Source organism: Ochotona princeps, chromosome X (genome assembly GCF_030435755.1).
Source record: "Ochotona princeps isolate mOchPri1 chromosome X, mOchPri1.hap1, whole genome shotgun sequence".
NCBI classification, from domain to species: domain Eukaryota; kingdom Metazoa; phylum Chordata; class Mammalia; order Lagomorpha; family Ochotonidae; genus Ochotona; species Ochotona princeps.
In genome coordinates, this window is record NC_080865.1 from 96,016,007 (window position 1) to 96,043,275 (window position 27,269).

Consider the following 27,269-nt stretch of genomic DNA (forward strand, 5'->3'; position numbering starts at 1 on the left):
GTCCCAAAGCAGTTCACAAAGAACACTTAGTAACTGTTGTCAGTGGCGTCCTTCTTAAGGTTTGGGGATGTGGACCTCTTTCTGAACCCGATGAAAGCTAGGGAAAAGAGGATGTTTGCAACAAAAATTCTTTCATATGTAAATAAAACTTCTAATTTTGAGGTTACATTATGGCCCAGGGAATTAAGCCACACTCTGTGATGCAAGCATTCCACACCAAGACTATCAGTTCAAGTCCCAGCTGCTCCACTTCTGTTCCTGCTCCCTTATAATGCAAACAGGAAAAACTTAAAAGATGGCAGAACTGATTGAGCCCTGTCGTCCATGTGGAAAATCCTAATGGAGTTCCTGCCTTCTACCTTTGTCCTGATCCTGCTGTGCTGCCCTGGCCGTTGTGTCTATTGGAGGAATGAACTAGAAGATGAAACCTCTCTTTCTCTCACTCCTTAGCTCTCACTTTCAAATAAATAAAATAAATGCTAAAAAAATAAAATGGCAACTTGTGCCAAAAAATCTTATAATTTAACATCTAATTTCAGAGAGTCGTTACATTCCTCCAAGTTGTGAGTTGAACTGTTCATTTCACAAAGGTACATGGAAATCAGGACCTTCTCCAGTACTTGCTAATGCAATATTATTTGGAAATAATTTCTTTGCAGGTATAATCAAAATATTAGGGGACACCTTAACCCAATGTAACTGACATCCTTTTAAAAAGAGGGTAACAAGCAGCAAGACACAGACACACCTGGAGAATGTCATGTGACTATGGCGGCAGATCGGAACGATGCTTTTTGTAAGACGTCGAACACCACAGTTCTTTGATGAGGTGGATTCCCTTGATAAGTACAAATATGAAAGAGGTGCTTAATGATTTTACCAACATATCATTATCAGCTTGAAAAGAAAGTACATAAAAGAAAGTGGTACTAAAGAAAGGAAGAATGACTTCTAGGGCAGATCCATGGATGCATCAGGGAAAAAGAGCACAGGATTGTGGAACAGGGCTGCTATATCTTCATTTCCAGGGTATGGGGTCCCTGATTAGGGCAATAAGGAATGGTTGCATCAGTACATCCAAAGAACAGAGTATCAAGTCAGTTATTCTGAAACCTTGAAACCTAGTGGAATATACCCTGCTGTGTTTCAAACTTGATGCAGATCAGTAAGTTCTCTTTTTGCCTTCCATTTTTTTTTCTCTTGGAGTAGAATGCCTGCCTATCATACATCTTTCTCATCAGAGTTTCTTGTAAATGGAAGTCCTACTCTAGCTTTCACAGATCCATAGGAGAAAAATTATACCAGTATCTTAGCCTATAATTTTAGTTTAAATATTTTTTAGATGATAGAAATTTGCAACTTTGGCATTTGATTATATATATCTATATATCTATGTATATATAGATATATATAATGTTAACTATTATTTTAATTATTTTATATTATTTTTAATTATTTTTAATTATTTTAACTATTTAATTATTTTAACTAATATTTTAATTATATGTAATTTATTTATGTATTATATATAATTTTTAATTTTCCTTTTGGAGATGTTAAGATGGAGTTAAATTTTGCACACGGGAAGGAATTGGAAACTGGGAGGTGCATAGGGAAGACTGGATAGAATTATGTTTATTAAAAATACATGCTGAAGTTTTAGCCCCAAATATTTGTGATGATCTTATTCCAGCACAAGTACTTAAAAGAATTAACCAAACAGTTGTGGTAGCCTATAATCCAACAGAACTATGTCATTATAAAAAAGGGGAAAATGATATGAAGGGACAGGCACAAGAGAACTTACACATGCAGATGCAGTCAGATATTAAAGTAATGCACCTACATTCTAAGGGATACCAAAGATCAGTGGCCATCACTGGAGGAGTGAGACATTGAACAAATTCTTTCTCTGACCGCTCTTTAAGAAGCCAACACTACTGACACCATGACTGAAAATTTTGTACCCATAGCTGTACTGCAAATTCCTATTGTTGTGTGGCACCCGGTATGTAATAATTTGTTCCAGGATCCCTAGTCAACTAATAAATTTCCCCTCAAACCTTACCAAGGACTTTTAGTAATCTACAAAACTCAGGATCCTTCTATTACCAAGCTTTTTTGTTTGTTTTTGAGAAGCCAGTTCTAGAAACTGGATATCCTATATGCAAAATAAAACATACTTTACATCAACTGCTAGGACTAAGGATATAGCGGATCTTTTAAGATCTTCAATCCTTAAAAGACTGAAGAGTGTACCTTGAAAGCAAAACAACCTGAGAGCAAATATTTCAAACCAATATTTTGCTTCTCCTTCTGACTAATGTTTGCTACATATTATTATGTTTACCTGCCTTCCCCATGAGTATCATGTTGCATAGTAAATTTGCAGCTGAAGCATCATTTAATGGGTATTCAAACATTATTTTTCAAATTCTAGGTAGAAACTTAGTAAAATACAATGTAAGCAGTGTGGAAATAAAATTTTACCTACTAACATGTTAGAAATGTTTTCTGAGATTGATAACTGCTTTTGTATCAGTTTCCTATGTTCATATATCTTTAAATATGATAAATATGTGGGTTACAATCAAAGCAGTTGCTCACAAATCATGAAATACCGCAGGTTCCAAAGTGTTCAAATGAAGAAAAAGAAAACTATGCTTCTTTTGCATTTGTCTCTATTTCTGACTCTTTCAGTAAAAATATACTGTCCAATTAAGTTGCAGTTTTGATTCTATTTTAAGAAGTATTTTCTTCTTTCTTTTTTGCAGTGATAAAAATATTATTTCACTTGTTATAAAGAGAAAACACAATGGTTAGAATCAGGAAATCAATCATCCATCAAATATTTAGCAAATGCCTGTCTAGCTCCACACTGGACATGACAACACAGAGACAAATAAGATACAGTCCATAATCCCAAGGAATTTTGTTTAAGAAGATGCAGAATACTGAATCTAGTATATGATATTAAAAGACTCAGCTGATCCATAGAGGACTGGCAGAAGGATTATGAAAGACTGAGTGTTTCTTATAGGAAATTGTGACTGAGTTGAATCCTTAAATTGGCAAGTAAATTCCAGGAAGATAGACTAGCACAAACTTAAAGTCAAGAAACACAGTGTTACACGTGATGTACTTACACTAAAATGCGTTTGCTGTTATCTGAAATTAAAATTTAACCATGTGTCCTATATTTTCTAAATGTGGCAGCTCTGTGAGTGGAAAGCTAAAAGCATCTCCACGTTTGTATCAACTGTAAGTCAGGTGTTGTGATACACAGTGTTCAGAAGTAAAGCAGATATCAGATCATGAAAAACAAAGTTTGCTAAGTCATGCAGCTTTTGTTTACTTCTGAGAAAATTAGTGAGCCATTAATTTCTTAGCAGAGTAGTAGTAGTAAAATAACCCTAGTACTCTGATAGTACATGAAGAACATATTGACACAAGAAAGTTTGGGACAACAAATCTATGAAATTGGTTAGGCACCTTAGAAATTAGGTTATTTCAGGAGAGATAGTGGTACCTTTAACAAGCAAGGTGATTACTGGAGCTGAAGCTATGGGAATGCAGCAAACGTTTTGGAATAAAATCAAGAAACTGCTTATGAACTGGAGGAAACAGTTTAAAAAGGAAAATAAAAAGGTCTATAATAACAAAAACATTCATGTCCTAGTGATTAAATGGACAAGAATGTAGAAAAACAAGGGTAATTTGTTTTGGAAAAGTAAAAAGTTATGCTTTCCAGATGCTGTTATGGCAATACCTGCAGACTAGCCAGTGGAAAATAGCCAGCAGGCAGCTGGCAAATAATCTAGGTTGAAAATATAGAATCTGGAGTAATTAGAATAGAATTTAAAATATCAAAAACTAGAGAGTCGATTAAGAAGGCATAGAGTTGCAGTTTTTAGAATTAAAATCTCAAGGAAAATTTCACTCAGTGTAATCATAAATTTGCTCTATCCATACTCCATAAAAATTTAATACAGTGAAAGTACAATTATTCCAAAAATCATACTTATTGCAAAACATGTGGTAGAGCTCTTGATTATATTATCCATTAATTTTTTCTTAATATTTAATGGACCTGAATATGATTAAAATGAATCTAGAAATAAGATAATTTGTAGAAATGGAATCGGAAAAATAAGTTCATTTTGGTGCAAAAATGTTTGAAATCCATGCATATTTTTTAACAGCTATTTTCTCTGAACTTCCTTATGATCCATTCTTATATTTGTAGCAACGTGGGCGTTAAAGGAAGGGAATTCCAGTTTGAAGCCAGCTTGAGTCTTCCACTCTGTGACAGTGGCCGTAATTGGAACAGGGCTTATTCAATTAAACAACAATAAACACAATGATGTGGGTGAGACAATGAAGTTCAGATGAAGAGCAATTTAAATCAGAGGGACAGTACACTTATTTGTTAAATAGGACTGACTCATAGCTTTTCAGGGTTTTAATGTACATATGACACTATTAAGTATATTGTAGGGAGCCTAATATATCAGGCATAAAATTTAAAAATCCACATACTATATGATATAATTTTCAAAGAAATCCAGGGTATATAGTTTTTCTCAGTTTATCATTGATAAGATTAAATCTCAGAGAAATCACTTCACATTTACAGATATACAGAAGTTTTCTAAGTCCACATTTAGGAATATTATCCATATCCACAAATAGATTTAAATCTCTCCTTTATTTACATTCTTTTTCATAAAGTGACACAGAAATATATAGACTATGGTGCATCGATCCAGACTCACTTGGTGTCAGGAAGAGGACTGTGCTTCAAGGAAAACCTTCATTCTGACATCTGTCACCACTGGCTTCAAGCAGACCCGTGGCAATCCTTAGGACGGGAGCCTAGTGACTGTGGTACACAGGGGTAAGCTAGTCTTTTGCCAATCAGGCCAGCCATAGGGCTGAGTTTATCATGTACCTCAGTCTTTCACAATCAGTAAGGAGCCAAGGCACTGTGTCTCAGGATTCAGTGCCTATCTGTTAAAGCCTCTCAATGAGGACATCTTCATGGTCTCCATCCCTCAGGAAGTATCCGCAGATACAGTCTCTGGACTTACCCCAGTGTTAGGCAAAGATCTGTGTTCTGGTGGGACAGATCCCTTCCTTTGGCATGTATCATCACCAGCCTCAAATAACACTAGTGTGAACTTCCTAATATTATATAGTGCCTGATAACAGTGAGATTCGAGTATCCCCATCTAATATCTGCCAGTAGGGCTGAGGCATGAGTCCTCCATCACTGCTCTCACAAACTTGGGCAAACATCAAGGTCTGTTTGCGGACTCCACGCCAGGCTAGTAAAACTGAACATTGAACAGAACCTAATGGTCCCCTTTTTCAGGTAAATGTCTGCATGCAGAACCTATGGACCTACTTCAGTGCCAGGAAGTATTCTGTGGTCCTAGCTGTTCAGTTTTGCATCTAAGCCATCATCATCGGTAGCTAAAAGGAACATCATTTGGCACCGCGTCTACCTCAGTCCCACCACATCAGGGTAATCTGGTCTTTGAGTCATGGGCTCTATGTGCCATTTGCCATTGGGGCATTAAGTAGACTTAGGAAAAATATTCTGAGCTGAATCTCAGGAAGAAAGTTGCGGGGATGCATTACACCTTTTAGGTATTTTCCCAGCATATCAAGGGTGTATTTGGGACAAACTTGAGCTGGAGAAGTTTTATAGAATTGAAACAGGGAAAAAAAAAAACTTCTGTAGTGAATCTGGGTCAAACCATAGTTTAGTGTTCCATTTAGTGTTGAAATACAGGAAGCATCCATGGATTCAGCAAATAAACAGACTGGTCAGAATTTCAAGTACAGTCACAAGTGGAACCAAATAACTATAAATAACCTTTCAATGTGAAGATGATGTCATAAACCAAAAAGCACCAAGAACTTCCAGGGAACTATGGCCTGACCTAAAGACAAAAATAAGATGCCAGAAACCAATCAGACAGGAATTGAAATTGTCAAACACTCAGATGAATGTTTCCAAATACCTGTTTAAAGGAAATCCAGTAAGTTTCAACACAATACAAGAAAACAATTAATTTTAGATTCTTTTTAGAAAAGGTTTATTTTCAATTGACAGGAATATTTTATGTAGAGATAAGGAAGGGCAGAGATAAAGTCTTTCATCCACTGGTTCCTCAAACGTTTGCAATGATCAGAGCAGAGCTGATTCAAAAGCCAGAAAACATGAGCTTCGTTGAGTCTCCCATGTGGATGCAGGGGCCCAAGGACTTGGTGCATTCTCTGCAGCTTTCTCAGGCCATTCACAGAGAGCTGAACTGAAAGTGGAACAGCAATGACGTAAACTGACACCCATATGGGATGCCAACACCACAGAACAGAGAATTAACCTACAGCACCACCATGGCGGCCTTTTCACTTTTTTAAATTCATTATTTAATGTTCTAACAAAGATAATTAATGACATTAATTAAGCACAATGAAACAGAAATAATCTGAGAAAACACATTAAGCAAAATTTAAAACGTGATAAAAGAAATCAATATCAGATTAAATCTAAAAGATGAATCAGTGTACCAAAATACAGGCTATTTTAAAACACAGAGTTGGAGGAAGAGAAAAAACAGAAGCAAGAGAAATAAAGAAAGCTTACAGAAACTTGGTGATAGCATGAAAAAAATATCTGACTTGTTGATTTTCAAGTGGGACTTGCGAATGTAAAAAGAATAGAAAGTCCATTGAAAGACACTGTTTTAAAACTTTTCAAATTTAGAGAAAGATACAATGGGCCAGGTAAGGACAGACCAGTGGTACCAGTCAGGTTAAACTCAACCAAGAGAACCCCATACACATTATAGTCAAGCTTTCCAAATTAAAAATAAAAAGGTTTCTCAAAGCTGCGAAAGAGAAGAAGCAAATAAAACATAACGAGATCCTAATACACCTGCCTACACACTTCACTTTTTAAAAGGATGTATTTATTTTTATTGAAAAGGCAATTTTACAGAGCAAAGGAGAGACAGAGAAAGAAAGATCTTCCACTTGCTGCTTCACTCCCCACATGGTCATAACAGCCGGAGCTGAGCCAAACCAAAGCTAGGAGCCAGGAACTTCCTCCAGGTCTCCCACATGGGTGCAGGGTCCCAAGACTTTGGGCTGTCCTCCGCTGCTTTTCCAGGCCACAAGCAGGGAGCTGGATGGGAAGTGGAGCAGCTTCTGCTTGAATTAGCTCCCATATGGCAGAGGATTAGCCAGTTGAGCTACCATGCCAGCACATGCCTAGCCACTTCTTAGCAGAAATTCTAGAAACCAAAATGAAAGAGAGGATTTTGCATGTTTTCACAATAAAGAAATATTTGAAGAGATAGTATTAACCATGATTGGACACTATACAACATATATGTAACAATATCACAAAGGACCACATAGATATTATACAAGTCTTCCTTACCAGTCAAAAGTTTTCTAAATAAATTTTAATATATAATTTATGTGTTTCAAAGGCAAAGTGACACAGAGAAAGGGAGAGATGGAAAAAGTGATCTTCCGTCCATTGGTTTATGCTCCAAATAATCAGAATGGTCAGGGTTAGACCAGGCCAAAACCAGTAGCTAGGAAACCAATTCTCTCACCTGTCCTCCCTTCAAAGATTTTCTCCATCCTTACCAGTGGCGCACATGATTCTATAATCCCCAAGTTCAGAGCCTTTGTAAAACAAACAAACACACAGATAAATAAAAAGGAAATTAGCTCTTTCTGCTATGGACTATGCTTAGGAGTACCACTGTGGTGTACATCTTTCTGCCATGGAGCTCAGACAGTCCTCTTCAGTTCGCAGATGCACCTTCCCATTTAGAGTGTTGACTGCCAATCTTCTGCAGAGGTTGAAGGAAGCTCTGCATTGCTTGAAGTCTGACTGCCAAAAATTTTCAGCAAAGAATTGAAGGGAAATAATGGAAGTTCCGTAAGACAAGGAAGACATGGCTGGGAAGCACCACTTGTGTTCCGTATGCAAGCCAGCCAGTGACTGCTGGGATCAACCATAGCTCACCACCACATCAAGTAGGAACCACAGAAAGTTGGTCTATGGTAAAGCACAGGGCACAAAGTGCTGGCAGAGATAGACTCTCACAAACCGCACCAACTCCAGATCCAGACAAGTCCCAGAGGGAGAGAAAGATTCTGCTGGGTAGCTGTGAGAGAGGAATATGCTTTCTCCCATTCTTCTGCAAGGCACTCAAACCAGAAGATGAAAGCTGCCATTTTGAAGGCGGCCCAGTCCTGTGACCATATGTTTATCTCAATATATACAGAGAAAGCATTTGATAAAATAAAGCATCCTTTCATAAGAAAAACCTTAAGCAAATTATGTATAAAAGGATCATTCCTCAACACTATTAAAGCTATATATGAAAAAAACCAGAGTCAACATTATATTCATTGGGAAAAAATAAGAGGTATTTCCAATAAGAGCTAAAATCAGAAAAAGATATCCACTCTGACTATTGAGTTGTAGCATCGATTATCCTAGGTCCAGGAACAATGCCATAGGTATTTTGATTTTGATTTCATTAAATGTATAAATTACTTTGGTACCATGAAATTTTCATTATATTAATTCTACAAATTCTACTTTTTAAATGTTTTATAATTTTAATTATAGAGATTCCTCACATCCTTGGTTAAATTTATTCCAAACTACTACAACTCAAATGGAAGCATAAGGACCCTGAATAGCTAAAGCAATCTTAAACAACAAAAATCTGGATTCATGATATTACCAGACTTTAAAATGTACTACAGGGCAATTGTAGTCAAAACAGCCTGGTACTCACACAAAAATAGACCTGAAGATCAGTAGGACACAACAGAAATGCCAAAAATAATCCCACACATCTAGAGCCACTAATTTTTGACAAATGAACTAGAATCAATTCGGTTAGAAAGGATAGACTCTTCAACACATAGTGCTGGGAAAACTGCTTCTTTGTGTACAGAAGTCTGAAAAAGACTGCCTTTCAATTTATGCAAACATCATCCTTAAATGGATCAAAAGTTTAACTATACAACTTGATACCATCAAATTACTAGCAGGAAATATTGGGGTTACTCTGTAAGACATAGGCATAAGAAAAGATTTTTTTGAATAGAACTCAGACACAGGCAATGTAGACCAAAGTAGGCAAATGGGATTGCATCAACTAAGAATCTTCTGCACCACAAGGAAAGCCATCAACACGAAGAGAGAAACAGAGAAACTATGTGCAAACCATGCAACTGATACTGGAATAATATCCAGGATCTATAAAGAGTTTAACAAACTCAGTACCAGCACAACAACCAGTCCAGTTAAAAAATAAGCAAAAAACACAAGCAGCCGTTTCTCAAGGAATGAAATTTAAAGGCCCATCAGACATATGAAAAAATATTCAAGTTCATCAGCCATCAGAAAATGCAAATAAAAAAACACAATAAGATTTCACCTCACTCCAGTTCGAATGCTTATCATCTGAAAATCAAATAAATAAAAAAAATCAATGCTGCTGAGAATGTGGTGGGTGGATAGACTTGAATCCACTGTCTGTGGAAGTTTAAATTAGAGCAAGCATTTGGAAAGTAGTGTGGAAATTCCTCAGCTATCTGAAAATGTATCTACCATATGACCAAGCCATCCCACTAGTGGGAATTTGTCCAAATGAAATGAAATCTGCATATGAGCGAGTCATCTACATCCCTATGTTTATAGAAGAGCAATTCACAATAGCTAAGAAATGAATGACTAGATAAAATAAATGTTGGTGCATATACACTCTGGAGTATGACTCAACAATAAAAAAGAATGAAACCTGCTCTTTTACAACTAAATGGATGCTATCTGAAACCATCATATTTTGTGAAATAAGCCAGTCCCCAAAATGACAAATATGCCTTCCTAATCTATGATAAATAAATATACAGAATATAAAAAATGTAATTATTGGTGTGAGAGTGACCATCTGGGATGTGATTTTTGTGCACAGCCTTTGTGCACTCATTTTTTTAATATAAACTTTTGCAAGTCACGTTTGTTCCATCCTAATTATGTACTTGAATCATCAAAACAAGACTGCAAGTTTGGCTTTTTTTGTAGTAAATATTACCTTATATGTAATATATACTCTCAGGAAACTGAGTAAATCATGCTACCTTTTGTTTTATGATAACATGAAATTTTCAGAAATGATGATTCACATAAAATTGTTTTCCTGAAATTTTAAGAGAAAATACAGAAAGATCCCACATAGCCTCTGGCAAGTCTTTCTTATAGTAACACTTTTATATAGCTAAAGTATAACATTTTGATCTATGGAATTGAACCTATTAATTTCATTCATACCTCATGAGTTTTGGGTGCAATATGCATGTGTACACGTGCATGCATGTGTAGATGTGGATTTGTGTGTCAGCCATGACTGTTTAGTACTGAACAGCTAAAAACCACAAGAACGCTTGCACCGTCCTTTCCCTATCATATCACAGTGTAAGTTTCTCCACAAACCTATCCACTCCCTTAGTAATCATGGCTGTACTTTTTGGTGAAAATAACCTAGTAGCTGGCTGAAAGAGGTAGTACCTGCAGAGAAACATTGAAATGCTGAACAAAGGCAGAATCACTTATACCTGAACTTTTGAAAATACGTTTATGTTTGCAGAAACCAAATGAACTCAGAAACAAAGGGAGAAAACACCTTTGAAACAGTGGTATACACAGGAAGACAAATATATATGATCTCACAAAAATTTTGGATCTAAAAATGCCATGCATATAGAAGCAGAAAATCGAATAGTGGTTTCCAGTGGCTGGAGGGCAGGGAAAATTAAATTCAAAATATTCAAACTTTCAATTAAAAGAAGAATATGTTCTGGATATCCAAGGGAAAGCATTGTGACTATAGTCAATTCTGTGACATTTATTTGAAATATCGTTTTATAAATAAGCAAATTTAAGTGTCCTAATCATGTACACAAACACAAAATCAGTAACCCTCATTGATAATGAACGTACTTGTTGACTGTAGCAATCATTTGCACAGTGTATACTGATCATATTGTACAACTTGCAATTTTTATTTGTGAATGAATATTTTAAAATAAAATTGTGGTGATTGATAGAATACAATTTTTAAAAACAAGATCCACATATTTGTTTGTTATAAGAGATATTTTTATGTTTTTATTATGCCTCTTTGCTTTTGTCAGCTTTCAGAAACTACCAACATACTTTGCCTAATATTCCCTCCATATTCTGCTCATGTCACCCTGGACTTCTGCAGTTATAGCCTCTCTCTAATTTCCTCTAATTCTGCCTTCATTTCACAATGGTTAAAAGTATTTCTGGATAACTATATCCTAATTCATTTATTTAATCACATCTGTAAAGTCACCTTTGCCATGCAATAGATGTGCAGAGTCTCAGGATGAAGATATAAATATATTTTACAGACCACTACTCAGCTTAGCACATTATACTCTGCTGAAATCTAGACAGACTGTTTCAAAAGCCTAGTTAGCCTTTCAAGGATCTTCATTCACACTCATTCATTTAACAGTGCAATGAGTGAAGTGAGGGGAAAGAACTGCTATAAACTGGATCCAACAGGCATGCTGCACCAAAGCCTGGGCACACACAAATTGGCTTCTCTATGATCATGACAAGGCCTGATGCTAGTCATGCACTCCGCCTTCCTGATGACAGAATCTGGACTGCTTTTCAGACACAATATGTATTGGTTGATAGTTCATTTACGCATATCTTTATTTATACTATTTTGGCTATTTGCATTACTGATTTTAATTTCCAATAGTAAAAATATGGTAATGATTTGTGTTGGTAAATAGAAGAAGCTGATAGTTATCATTCAACCTATATTATGACCATATTTACAAGAAATACAAGAAAATCGAGGCAGTAAAAATCTCATAAAATCTAAAAAATATATTTTAAATGTATGTAAAACAAAGCAATGTAAATTATTAGATTATTTTAATGTGTAATTACATGCAATGTAGAAAAGCAGTCATGTATATACATATACATGAATAAAAAATCTCTGCATATATAAACATATACATATGCATATATGTATATATGCATTTATACACACATTCAAAACACAAGGCCCATTCATGGTAAAATAGAATTAAATGTTCAGTCTGATTTTTTTGTGAAAAAAACTTGGCAATGCATGCGTTTTCACAATCAACAATTTTTTTTATTTTTTTGGAGTCCAGCATCTTATTGTCCAGATAAATTGAACAGTTTCTTGGGGAGACCATCTCTGGTCTGAAGGTAGAGCTGGCAGAATATCATCCCAATCAGTTAAGAGTCCCAACATAACATCAACAACAATTTACAACATTACGGAATTAACATGGTTTTGAGTAACCAATATGTTAAAAAAAATAATAATGCAAGTTCTTAACCACATCCTGTGATTAGCTCATTGACATTTCAATTTTAGTTTATATACAGAACCGGCTGCTATACCCCTTAAAATGGCTATAGGGTACTATTCAGCTGTCTTGTGTCTATTTTCATTTTAGTATTTAGCAGTTTATAGTGTACAATAAACAATTTTTATGACATTTTTGAAGAAAATTTGTACACAAAATAATGTGTATATCCCCCTCTCAATTAAAATGCAAAGCCATAGCCAAATGGGACCAAGATTTTCAACCCTTATCACACTAGATTTTCGAAGGAATTTTCTCATTACCAATTAAAATGCATTTTTAAAAAGATTTACTTATCTTCTATTGGAAAGTCAGATTTACAGAGAAATGTAGATACAGAGAAAGATCTGCCATCCACTGGTTCACTCCCCAAGTAGCTGCAATGGCCAGAGCTGAGCTGAATCCAAAGCCAGGAGCCTGTTCTGGATCTCCCACAAAGGTACACTTTTCCAAGACATTGGACCATCCTCTCCTGCCCTCCCAGGCCACAAGCAGGGAACTGGAAGGGAAGTGGAGCAGGCAGGACATGAATCAGCACCCACATGGGATCCTGGCACGTGCAAGGAAAGGACTTTAGCCACGAGGCTACAGCGCCAGATCCAAAATTGATTTTTTTAATTATATAAATTTTATTTTTGACAATTTTTAAATATCTGATTAGGGTGAGAAGAGTCAAGTTCTAGAGGAAAGTCGGTGAGGCCATTGTTTTGATGTTCTCTTTTTTCTTACTGTATCTACGGGGAGGGGAGGGGAGAGATAAGGAGGGAAGTCACACTGAGCCTCCCAACCGTCCCAGGGTCCCCGTTGTGGAGCATGTTCTGAGGGTCCTGCTCAAGTGATTTTGATAGTTCAACAGTTCTGTATTGCTGACGATTTTGCCACTCAAATCACGATAAAATCTCTCCAGACTCCACTGGCTGACATAGTCCACCCTAGAGTTTCCGTTTGCCCAGGTATTCACTGCCAACTTTGGCTGGGGAGTTATCGATTTGTTCTGTCCTCCACCCTCTGTTATGGTACTAGGTGATATCTTCAGGCTCCAGTGTACTGTCATATCCTCCATGTGCTTCTGGATATGCTATCCACTGCTGCTCTAAGCCACTGAAGAGGCCCAGACCTGACCCAAGCATTCCACGGTCACACCATGGACCCTGTAATTTTCTCCATGGTTTGAATTTTGAGTCCAGTGCTTCAGTTGGGGAGATTCCCAAAGAAATTTCATCTGAGGCGATCCCAGACCTTATTCTTGTGTATGCATGCCAATACAGGGTCCTGTACTGTTCGTCGCCCAAATCGGCCTACGTGGACACAGTTAGTTGCAATTTCTGGGTCAATTGTCCCCAGCCCTGTCTTCTACGCTAACTAACGTGTGTTGCAGTCCTGCCCGATCCTGCCTGGTAGGCAGAACCATGGTCCTAGGCATGCCCAGAGCCATGGAGATCCGTCCCCAGCACGGTCGCTGTGGACGGAGGAAATTCGTGCACATTGGGCTTGTACAAGCCCAGGATCCTCCCCATGCCCAGCAGCTGGTTTCCCAAAACTCAGTTCTTAATATACAAAAGGAAATACCTGTTCAGGACTTCAGACTCCAAGTCCCATCACTATGGCAACTGCACAATCTCATATTATCTTCTGGACCACTTGGTGATAATGATGGTACTGGAACATTCATTCCCTCATTATTTGGTTCCAATGAGATCTCCCTAATTTCATGTTTGAAACACTAATTCTTAGGTTTCTGGCATTTATCCACTTTAATAAATCTTTCTTCTAGATATTCATCAAACGTGTTGACTAACTTCAATCAAGGACAGAAACTGAAGCAGAAAGAGCTCTTTAGGCTTTGGTAATGTTTGAGCCATTCATGTTTGCACACTTCCTAAGGCTGTTTTAGTGTTCACAAAGTTGCCCTTCTTTTCTTTCCCTCTACTTCCAGCTCAGGCTATCTGCTTTCATGATCAAGCTCTTTGCCTTTATTTACACATATATTATGTTGGGCTGTTTTAATATAAAGGACTTACTGTGTATATCTCTTTAAGCTTCATTGCTATTCTGTACCACTAAATTCAAAGGACTGAAATTTCCTTTTAGAGATAGTGGACTTTGGTAATATTTCTGTAGTACCTAGTGCAGTTGGAGTTTTCAGCAACTGGAGATTTGTCTTACATTACCTTTTCTGTATACATAAAATCACATGATTTATTTTTAAAGCAAGTAGTATATATTGATATTTTATTGTTTCTGTGTTTTTCTTTGTTTCCATTTGTCTTTCTAAGCTGTTAGCGGAGAGGGTTCAGAGCCAGACTTTGAAATGAGTCAGCTGTGTGGAACCCAGACACTGAAAGAGGTTTCCGTAGCAACGGGAGATGTGTGGGAAAGCCTTATGCACACTATAGCTTAGGAAAGAGGATTTACTGACGGAGGTGCAAAGCCTCCCCCCACCCATCCTGGTGGTATTTTCTTAGGACAAGGATACTTAGTTTGTGATAGATTGAGCTAATACCATAGTAATTTTTTTCTGAAGGCAGACTTTCCCTTATTTGGAAATTAACTAAATACTGAAAGTGAGCACATACAGTTTCAAAAAGAACCGTGGAACCAATAAAGCACTATTAATCAAAGCAGTCAAACTCTAGTCAATTGTAAATAAAGGGAGACCTTGTTGATCTCATGACAAACTTGGTCACTGCAACAGTGAATTCAATATGGCAAAGGGATTGCCTCCATTTGATTTTATAAAGTGGTACTTAGACACATAGAAAATAGCTGACACATAGCAGCCAGTTTTTTAGAACATATTTTTATCTTTCCGAAAGCTGGTGCTTATTTGACCTGTGATCAGCTGACTCAATTTATTAAAATGGTAATAAGCATGCCAAGGTTTTTGTTGTGGCTCCTTCTCTCAACTCTAGGTTCCACATTGTGATGCAGGTATTGGACAGTAGTGAAAGAATCAGTGCTTTTCCACTTCCATTATAGAAGAGATAACTCCAAAATCATTTGAGGAAACTCAACTTATGTCATACAGAACTTCAATATTGCTTAAGGTTTTGAAAGTCCGTAACAAAAATCCATGTGATCTAAAAATACTTTAAAAGAACAATTTGGTCATTTCCACACCATGAAAAATTGTATAAAACACTATCTCACAAATAAGACCCAAACAAAGTCTTGTGGTAGGTCAGGAATAGGTATCATCCTATCATCTCGGACCTATATTGAAAACCTGGTTTATTAAAGATGATTGCAATCTTTTTACTTTTGTTAATACACCTTTACACTCATCTTTCCCCTATACTCTTCTCACCATTCTGCTGAAAACCCCCAGTAAGTTCCTTTTCAGAATCAGCCATTGACTTCTAATGTGACATTATAATTGTTAGCTAAGAACTAGTTCAAATTTGTGGTCAAAATGCTTAAAGTAAAAGATGATTTAGAAGGACAGTTGAGGCCAGTATTATGGTGTGGTGAGTAGATCTGTCACCTGCAGTGCCAGCATCCTATCTGGTTGCTGGTTCATACACTAACTACTCCACTTCCAATCCAGCTCACTTATAATTATCTGAGAAAGCAGTGGGTAATGGCCCAAGTACTTGCTATCCATGTAGGAAACCTGTAAGAAACTACTGGATTCTGACTTCATTGTGTCCATTTCGGGAGTGAACCAGAAAATTGAAGATCCATTTCTCTTTCTCAAAAAAATAAAGTCATTAAAAAAAAAGAATGAGCATGTGCTTTGAGCATACATGAAGAAAAAAATACATGATTTTCTCTTTTTTAGGATCTTGGATCCTAAATACGGATGAGGATTGATGAAAAGAAAAGGAAATGTAGTAAATGGTCAATTAAAGCCTTTGACTAGAAACTACAAACTGATTCTGGCTAACTTACACAAAGATATTTGATAGTTCACAGAATCAACAAGAGGTATGAAAAAGTGGATTCAGAATACAATTAAAAACCAAAGATAACTAAGTATTGAGAAATACAAAGTTACTCCACAGAAAATGCTAATGTTGGCACCTCTGCTTGTCAATTCACTTTACCATAGCTTTTAAAAAGGCTAAGTCTGTTTTTTGTTTGTTTGTTTGTCTGCAATCACTTCGAAAATTCAAAGTCTCAGAAGGTGTTATTCATGTCCTGTCTTCTAGGGATCTTGAGACAAAAGGGAAGAAGGATCTGACAACTTGGAAGCACATGAGGGAGACAGAACCCTGATTCCCATCAGGGTTCAGGCCATGACAGATTCTAGAAGAATGGAATGGTTGTTTCACTACTTGAAAGTCAAAAATAAAAATTACTTATAAACATAATTGCTTGCTATCTACCCCCCCAAAATGAAAATGCTCATATTTCTGAATTCATAATTTTTTCAGACTTAGCAAAGTAATGCTGTATTATTGAATGGAATTTTAGTCAGTACCCCATAATCAAATACATTTCTATTTCTAAACTAAAATATGTGACTATTAATACTGAACTTGCATAATGATTAGATTCTCCCTTGACTTTGGATTATGTCCTAATACCGAATAAACTCAGTTCAGATTGGATGTTTAAATTTATTATTTTTTTATTTTGAAGGATTTGAGAATTACACAAAATAGGTTGCTAGGCTTGAATAGGATCCGAAGCACCAACTCCTGCAGGTGGTTAAGTCCTAATGACAAGTTGAAAACACTACAAGAATGGACACCTAAGGCAATCACTATGTCTAGAAAGTGGCTCTAATAAGAGATCCTTAAATCATTGAAGGATTTTCCTGGGGAAGGTAGTTTTCTTTGGAAGATCGGTTACAAAAGCTGAGTTTGCCATTGTCACTGATTTCTGGCTAACCATGTGGCTTTGACTCTGTGCACACTCCACAATTTCCATCATCCAGCTTTCCCAGACAACTGAATTAATGGAGTTACTTGACCTTGCCTTGTGAACCTCCAGCACCAAGAAGCCAAATAAATGTCCTTGTTTTCTAAGTAGCTATTTTTCTGCTATTTGCTGTTACATAGAGTGACTAACCTGCAAATGGTTGGCGTATTTGCTCTAAGCATCATAAACACTAACAAATGTTTCCCTAGTAAAAGAATGCATGGTTATTACGAAGGAATAAAGAACAACTTAGAAAGAAAACTAACACTTCAACCACATCTAACCTTAAAATGTGGCTAGGATTAAAATGAACCTAAATATGAAGCAATGTATGCATACTAGAAAGTGCAGTATGAAGAAAAATTCCTGGGTAAAGAAACAAGAAAATGTGAAATAAGGAATTAATTTATTCTCCATTAAATAAGGACTTCTTTTTAAAAAAGATTTGTTTGTTGTTATTTGAAAGGTAGATTTACAGCTAGAATGACACACACACATAGAGAGAGAGTTCTTCCATCTACTGCTTCTCTTCCCAAATAACCACAAGGACCAGAGCAGAGATGACCTGAAGCCAGAAGCTTCTTCCAGGTCTCCTACATGGCTGTAGAGTTCAAAGGCTTTGGGCCATCCTCCATTGATTTTCCAAACCATAAACAAGGAGGTGTATCAAAAGTGGAACGACTGGGACTAGAACTAGTAACCAAATGTGATGCTGGTACTGCAAGTAGAGGATTAGCCTGCTCAGCCACTATGTCAGCCCCTAAATAAGAGCTTTTGAGCATAGAATTATAAGCTCAGTGCTGTGATTCAGGGAAACTAATTTGGTTATCCTGTCACTTTTGTTCTCAAGATTTATTTGTTTTCATCAGAAAGACAGATTTACAGAGAGAAAGATCTTCCATCTGCTGGTTCACTCACCAAGTGGCTGCCATGGATGTAGCTGAGCCAATCCAAAGCCAGGAGCTTCCCCCAGATATCCCATGTGTATACACGGTCCCATGGCCTTGGACCATTCTTCTTTGCCTTTCCAGGCCACAAGCACGCAGCTGGATCAGGAAGTGGGTCAGCCGGGACATAAATCAGTGCCAATATGAGATACGGAGGTTAGAGGTAGAGGATTAGCCAGTTCAACCATAACACAAACCCCTGTCCTGCAATTTTTAATCAACATAGAGAAATTCTATATGGTGTTACAGAAGATTTTAATTTATACAATTGAAATCTATTTGCTCTTGTCCTTGCTTCAGTAAAGATAAACAGATGGTCAACGCCATTCGGTCAATGCAATACACAGGCTGAGCATGTATGTTCCATTTTCCACTAAGAACCATTGAAGAATTATCAGGAAGATAATTTTATTGGTGTAAAATAAGCCACAACACTCAACATAATGCAGAATACTCGGTTTGCATGCTAACATCTATCTATCTGCTTAGTTGTTTCTTATTTATTTTAATGAAGTATTGTGTAATGATGTGGATTAAAAATAATATAATTGCAACTATTACATTGTGACAGAAATGGTTAAAGAGCAGTTTCTGCTCGTAAACATTTGCTAGGCATTCTGTGAAACCAGACATTATCTTAGGCAATTCCTGTGCATGATATCCATGAAGTAATGAACTGGTTTTTGGCCATACACAAAGAAACAAATCTTTCTCTTTCTTTCTCACCCTAACTTCCGTCTCCTTTCTTTGCTGCAGAACACAATTTTTATATTTGGTAATTCTTTGTCTTTAGGAATGAAAATTGATAATTTTCTTCATCTCAAGGTCTCTAGTATCAACTATCATAAGCATTAGAGTGGTTATAGATCAAAGTCCAATGGCTGCCTCAGCTGATTAGCAGCCAAAAAGTACAAAAGAAATACAGTCTCAGCACTGTTTGATGATATTGACCATTAGTGCCCCCTAGGTGTGAATTATAAAGGTATCATTTTTCATTCATTTCTTTTAGCCTTGTAACTGTGTTTGGCCCTCTAGTACTGTCCTCCCTTCCAGCTGCTACCTCCAGATTCTACTTTAAAACATGCTGACCAGATAGGATTGAAATAAAATTGTGGAATATTTCATCTCTGTGAGCCATAATATTAAAGGAATTAAGGGTATTCAGAAATCAGCTGTTTTAAAAGTGAGTGTTTTCATGTAATTTACCAATATCATTAGCTACACTTCAGTCCTTTGAATTTCATAATACTCCCATCTCAAACTGCTTATTGTCCAAAGTGACTCCTGTTCAACCTGGAAAGAAATTTTCCTTCTACAATGTTATGAAAATAGATGATATTAAATAAATTGGGAAGATAATCCTCAATTTGAGTGACTTGTGGTCATTAAATGGAAAATGTGAATATGCTTACTTCACTTCTCTAAGATAAAGTCCCAGTACATTGCTCTTAAATGCACCTTAGGGACAGAGAGTGACACATAATTCTGGCTTTCTTATGTTCTGATCAATTTTAACTTCAAAAAAATATGTTTTTGAATTTTAGTTCTTGTGACATGTCTTTTCATTCTATACTCATTTGTTAAAATCTGCCCTAAATAGCAAAAGGTCAACGTAACATTTATATGCTGATAATTCCAAATGAATTGTCTACTTTGATGTCCAGAAATCCATCTATCTCTGGGTACTTGTCATTTTTTTTTTTTGATATTTCAATTTCAACTCTCCTGCAAAATCTTTCCCCACCATTCACGGCCTCTTTCAAAAACTCATGACACAGTAAACTTTCTATGTAAGAAATTTAGGAGCCAACCACAGCTGCACTTCAAAAGTTACATGGAGGGCCCAGCCCAATAGAATAGTGGTTAAAATCCTCACCTTGAACCCGCCAGGATTCCATATCGGCGCCAGTTCTAATCCCAGCAGCCCTGCTTCCCTTCCAACTTACTGCTTGTGGCCTGGGAAAACAGTTGAGGATGGCCCAAAGCCTTGGGACCCTGCACCCGTGTGGGAGACCCAGAAGAGCTCCTGGCTTCGGATTGGCTCAGCTCCAGCCATTGCAGCCCCTTGGGGAGTGAATCATCGGACGGAAGATCTTCCTTTCTGTCTCTCCTCCTTTCTGTATATCCGCCTTTCCAATAAAAATAAATAATTCTTTAAATAAAGTTACATGGAATTGGAATTAAAAAGTAAGTAAAACAAAATTGAAATCCATATGCATGAAGAGTCTTCATGGGAAATACATATTATGTACAAATACACACACAGACTTCAAAAATGTTGTCAGGGCCTGGCATGATGACAGTGGCTAAATCCTCACCTTGCAAGTGCTGGCATCCAATATGGGTGCCAAACTGTTTCCTGGCTGTTCCACTTCCCTGCAGTTCCCTACTTATATCCCGGGAAAGCAGGAGGATAGCCCAAAGCCTTGGGGCCCTTGCTCTTGCTTCTGCCAAGACCCGTCTTTTTCAGATAACCTCATAATCGTCTTCCTTACCTACTCCAGTTTACTCCTTAGACAATATTTTAGCAGATGTTCATCCTGACTTGTCTCAGCTGAAGATTCTATTTCCCTTATTGTTCATATCATCTCCCCAATAAAATATTAAGTCCACTAGAGCAAGTGTTCTCTCTTTCCTCCTTCCTCGTGATAACGATAGCATTTTATGATGGTGCCAGACTTCTAGTATATATTCAGTAAATATTGTTATTTGAACATGAACAAACAATCTATTTCAACCTTCTCAGGAAATGCCCTAGAGAAAATCCTTCATTTATTAATTGCTAACAAGGAACGTTTTACTTACTTGAGCAGCATCAATCTGGTTGGACAGATTCCAGGAACTATGGCAATCTGTGCCAGCACCCACTCAGAACCCCCTTTGCCCCATCCATCTGCTAAGTGTTTCTATTCATGTATTTGCCTTGCGGCTTTGTTTTCAGTTCCATCTAAATGTTCTCTTTCTTAGAGGAAGAAGCAAAATCTCAGAATCTTGCACATATTTAGCCTTTTCCTGTTCAGGACTTGATGCCATTTATTTTCCCAGGCCAGGCCTTCCACAAAATCACAAATTTTCTTCTGTGGTTATCCTGCAATCAAGCCACCTGTCTTACTCACTACACTGCTGAACTGAAATGGATTCTGATTTTCTGCAGAATTAGTTAAGTATCTGCCTCAACTTGGAACTGTAATAACAAATTCACTAAGTTGCAAATGGATGATAATATTGTGAGAACTGTTTTTAGGGGTTCTTTGAGGAGTTATGCTTGTGAGAGTGAACAACATAAGATTACATCCATGCTAATTAAACTTTAAAAGAAATTACTAACAACTGAGTTTTTCAGAATTTAAAAATGGAAATATATCATTATTTACATAAAACCAAAATAAGCACTAATTATTATGCTGAAATGATATTGGGCAGTTATGCCTATGAAGATTTTACATGGAATATTTTATAAAGTGGCTAAATTAAGCTTTTCCAGTATAATAACAGAAAATTCAACTATAGCAAACCAGTTAATTACCTGTTATTTATATTATATTGTAGCAAATTCATATTTAGGATTCCCACCTATTATTCAGTATGCTTTTACAATAGATGATACTAATTTTGGAGATAGGAAACAAACATACCTATTATATCAGTTTATATTTAGTAATAGTTGGAGATTGGGAATATAAACGTGAGTAATCTCCAGTATAGTTTAAAAAAAAAAAAAGACCTGAAAGGAGAACAGCAATATATTTAAATTCTGTTAAAAAAAAAAGTTTGCAAATAAACTTCTCCTCTGAACCACAGATTCCCCATGTAAACAACCAGGAGATTGAATGACAACAGTTTTTGAGTGACAGTTTTACAATATTCCCACGGGGTGTTTTGGAAATGTGTAATGACATTTTGGCCATGTCAGCGATACTCTGAGTTTTACCATATTAGCCACTAAGCTACTGTGCCAGGCAACAAATATAGTAAATATTGAAGATAAGTCAATACTCCACCCAAAATTTACATGATTCTTGGACCAATAAAAAAAATCCCAGGCTCAAATACATATTACCAACCAGAGATATAATAGCAATATCAAAAATTATTGAAATAATGTAGATGGCAAAAATATATGAACAGTACACACAGAAAAGGAATGACCACAAAATAACATTAGATAAAATACATTTCAGAACAAAGTACATATAGGGGAAACTGTTTCAATTACTCAGAAACATATAATAAATGTAAATGCTCCTGAAGCTAATAAAATGGCCAGACTAATAAAATAAATTTGATAGAATGAAAGAAAAAGATATACACAACCATTGTGACAGCCGGTGAGTTAAACATTTTTCTTTCAGCAATCAAAGAATAAGATGAAAAAACCAGTGAAGATGGAAAAGACAAGAAAACTCATCAGTGACTTTAAGTTAGTGTGTATTTGTAGAACTCAGTACCTTTCTAGGCTGAGTATGCATTCTTCTTTAAGCGCAGATAGACCAATGCCTGAACCTAAAGAAAATGTCATTTAGCATATGTTCTCTAAGCACAATTAAATAAATTACAAACCAATGGCCATAATGTATCTAGAAAGGAACTAAGTTACTCAAATTTAAGTGATGAAAAGATAAGTACATTTATCACAATTAGAAAATATTTTGAACTGAATTATAACAGTCTGTAACATATGTAAATTTTGGATTATTAATGCAGTAGCACTTTACAAGAAAAGTTACAGCTTTAAATACCCATAATAAGGAAATGCTTCATATTGAAAAAGTTACAGTGAAAGGAACAAAGATAATCATTAACTTCAATAAGTGAAAGAAAATGAATAATGAAGATAACAATTGATTTAAAGGAAATGGAACACAAATACTAGAGAATAATAAAGAAGGCTGAAATACTAACTTTTGAAAAGTTCGGTAATTAGGTCAATCCCTGCACTGATCCAGGAAATCAGGGAGATATGCAAAATACTAACATCATAATTAAAGAGAAGATGGCACTATAGATCTTACACACAATGGAAAAATAGTAAAAGATTATGATGAAAAAAATCTCATGATAAAAATACACAATTTAGATGAAATGACTTCAGACAATGAAAAACACTTTCCATTCACTAATTCACTCCACAAATGGCTGCAATGGCCAGCACAGGGCCAGGCGGAAGCCAGAACCCAGAGCTTCTTCCGTGTCTTCCACATTGGTGCACAGGCTTGAGTATTTAGACGATGTTCTGCTGCTTTTCCAAAAGCATCAGCAGGGAGCTGGATGCGAACAGAGCAGCTGGGACTTGAACAAGTACCCGTATGGAATGGCAATCTTGGAAGCAGAGGCTTGACCTGCTACAACACAATGACAATCTCTATGCATCTGATTTAATGCATAATATTTTTAATGAGTATTCAAGATGGTTAATAATGATTACTTTGTGTGGGGACTGGGATTAGAAGAAAGTGAACATTCCATGGTATAGCATTCTGCACAAAATTTTATCATATTAATGTATTAGTTTGTCAAAATTTTCTCCAAAAGGGCCATCATAAGAGACCAAATACTCAAGAAGTCATTGATAAACTGTCAGAATATGTTTCTGTGCTTTAAGAAATAAATGCTGCATCCTACAGTTGCTGATAAGGAGGCAGCAGCTCATTTTTAATGAGTCCTGATGCAGACTGCCTTGGAATCTTTTCTCAGGTGAATGAAGCCCTGTGCTGACTTCCATGGCATTGATCTATTCATTAATGCCAAGAAGGCTATAATAAATTGCAGAAATAATTCACTAAACTATGAGTTTTCCTGGCATTTCATGTCTAGAAAATTATTCATACAAACATTATTTCTCTTAGAGTCTTTTTTTGTGAGGCTTATTAAACCATTGGAAAGTTGTAGGACCAAGGTATGGCCACCACATAGTATTGAAAATGAATATTCACATCTGCTTCAGACTGAGTTTCACAAATTTCCAATTTTTATAAAAAATAAAAGAAGATCATCATTAGACAGGAGAAGTTTGACCATTTCTCAATGTATCCATTGTTCTAATACATGGAAGGAAGTACTTTCTCCTGGATTGTGTTTTATTAGATCACACATTATTTACCAATTTATTAATCACAAATACACCTATTTCTTCAATTCAGCAAATGCTTAAAGTCTTCAAAAAGCTAATAGAAAATAGGTATTACAGAAAATGTGTGCAAAGATTTAAAAATATTTTGAACCAAAACAACTTATCTGCTAACTGCATTTTGTTCATAAACTTTCTAAAGTGTTCTCAGATTTCTTGAGATTCAAACTATTGTGTCCTTTGCTATAGCAACCACAGTGAAAGATACATTGTGAAAAGATCAGCTTTTGTAGTTTTATAGTTGTTTTAGAATTTTACTGGGAAAGATTGATAATAAATAAATAAAGAAATATACAGTAAGATAGCTTTATTTCTACTTTTCATCTACTTATTTTCACTGTATAGTAAGAGATCCTCCTTCAACTGGTTCTCTACAAATGGCCACAACAATCATAGTTGGGATGAGCTAAAACTAGGATCCTGGAGCACAGTGTGGCTCTCCCTTGTGAGTGGCACAGATCCACCAACCTGAGCCATTTCCTCTTGCTTTGCAGGATGAATAACAGCAGTAAGCTGAATCAGAAGCAGTAGAACTCTGTTTAAATGTGTCCTTACCCTATTCTGCCATATTGATTCCCTCTTAACAGCTTTCTAGAATGCATTGGGAAAGCCATGCTGAGTGGATGATACATGAGCTGACATCTCAGTGATGAGAAAGAGTGAACTAAATGTGAATCTGGAGGAAGACAAATTAATGAATAGCAATGACAAACACTAAGAACTGATTCTTAAGTATTCACACACTCATTCAAGTGACCGGGCTCCAATTCCAACTCTTTAGGTTCACTAAGTCCCGATTAATAATTCACGTCTTCACGTTAGTGACTCTCATGCCCTCTTCAAGATAGTTCTAATTCTGAGCACCTGTGGTTCACACTTTAGGAAACATGGACTTGGAGGTTGCAGGGGGGTTAGAGTTTGCTAATGGATTTCAACATGAGTTTATGATTACAGGGATTCGGGCCTCAGGAAAGGTGTCCTAAAATTATGTAACTCTTGAGGCATGGGTGACAATGGAATAGGCGTCCAGGTGGAATATAGTAGTTTGTCAGCCAAAGCTGGTGAGAAGATGAAGGTATGGAGATCAGCTATGGAAGGTCTAGTCAGACAAGATGGCAACGAATAGAAATTAGTGAGATCTACCAGAGTTCTTGGCTGTTCTGAAGACAGACTGCTTTCTTGGTCCCTGTTTCCTGCTGCAAGGGTGTGGATCTGAGCTCCCAGGTGTTGAATGCCAGAAAGAATTCACAAGCCTGCAAATGTACTCTTTCTCAAAGGAAGAAATGGGTTGAAATGTTAAGTTTTACCTCTTCCAGGGCTTTATATTGCCAGGAAAAGAAGTTAAATATTGTTCACTGAGAGAAACTTGGATAGGAATAAGATGTAATCCACTTTTTATTTCCAACTCAGATGATGATAATGAGTTTCACCACATTCTAATTACTGATTTCTGCCTGGAGGAACATCTTGACTTTTCCCATTAACAATAATTTAATATGTTATTGCTTATCCTTTGTTCTTTTTCTCTGAGCTCATCCAATTACTGCATACTGCTATTATTTCCTCAGCTCTAGACACCAGTTTAACATTTTATGTAGTTTTCTTAGATTTTATCCCAATTATAACTTATTTACAATTGTATTTTAAATCATGGCTAAATTCTTTGTATTTTGGTATTTCAAAAGTGGATAAATACCACATGTTACATGGGACACATAATGTAAGTTAAAAAATACTGTTTGGAAAATTTTAAACAATTTTGATCTCTTTAAACTACTGTCAGCATAAATTGGATTTATTTTCAACTAATTAGCATCTGGAGTGGGCTTTGTAGTCCAGTAGCTTAAGATGCTGCATAGAACTTCCATATCTCGTATTAGAGAAACTAAGGCCCAGGATGACCTCTGCTTGCAGTCCAGTTGTCTGCTATTGCACTGGGGAGGCAGAATATGACGGGCAAAGAACGTGGGGTTCCTGCACCCTATGTCAGAGACTTGGATGGAATTCCTGACTTCAGCTTGGCTCAGTCCTGTTTGTCACAGGCATTTGGAGAGTGAACTACTGGACAAAAGATATCTCTCTGTTTCACTCTGCATTTCAAATAAATAAACATTTTTCAAAATATATGAATTAAATTGTGTTTTCTTTTTTTAAAACATGGATTTCAGAAATATCCTGCTTTGTTGATTTAACAATCAATACAGGGACCATGTTATAATCTTTTATCTTTACCTTAGTGTGGGACTCAAATGATTTGAGGAGAAATGGGTTTCACAAATATTTGCAAAATATTTCACAAAGGAAGAAATCGATGGTATGAAATTTCTCAAGATGGCACTCTTTTTTATTGAGTAAAAGCTATCTGAAGGGCCTTGTAATTAATGTCTTGCAAACAACACTCACAGTGTATGCTCCACATTTTTCTGGTTTGCAATGTTGTATAGGTTCCAAATGTAAATATGGGCTACTTGATAGCAGCACACTTACACCATGTGGTTCCATGACCCCATAATTTCAAGTAAAAAGCTAGGGTCAGAGTGAGATCCCAAGATTATACTCATAGGTCTGCTTCAGTGTCATGTCCTTTCTAATGCACATATTTACTAGTAATCGCTATTAAATTTAATAAAATAACTTTTCTACCTAATTGATTATCTACAAGTGTATTGAAATCATGCTTTTGTCTTTCTGTGAATTCTGGCACAAGCTGACTGATCTGATGAGGAAAAAAAGAAAATACAGAATAAAAACATTTTCTAAAAGATATTGCCACTCTACATTCAAACATTCTATAACCTAAAGGCCAAAGTAAAACTTTCGAGACAACTCTATTA

At 36.3% G+C, this 27,269-nt stretch overlaps 1 pseudogene; it reads left to right on the forward strand.

The window, feature by feature from the left end:
* The first annotated feature begins 787 nt into the window (after positions 1-787).
* The window catches only part of LOC101527311 (RWD domain-containing protein 2B-like), a 63,165-nt pseudogene continuing 36,683 nt past the window's right edge, over positions 788-27,269 (forward strand).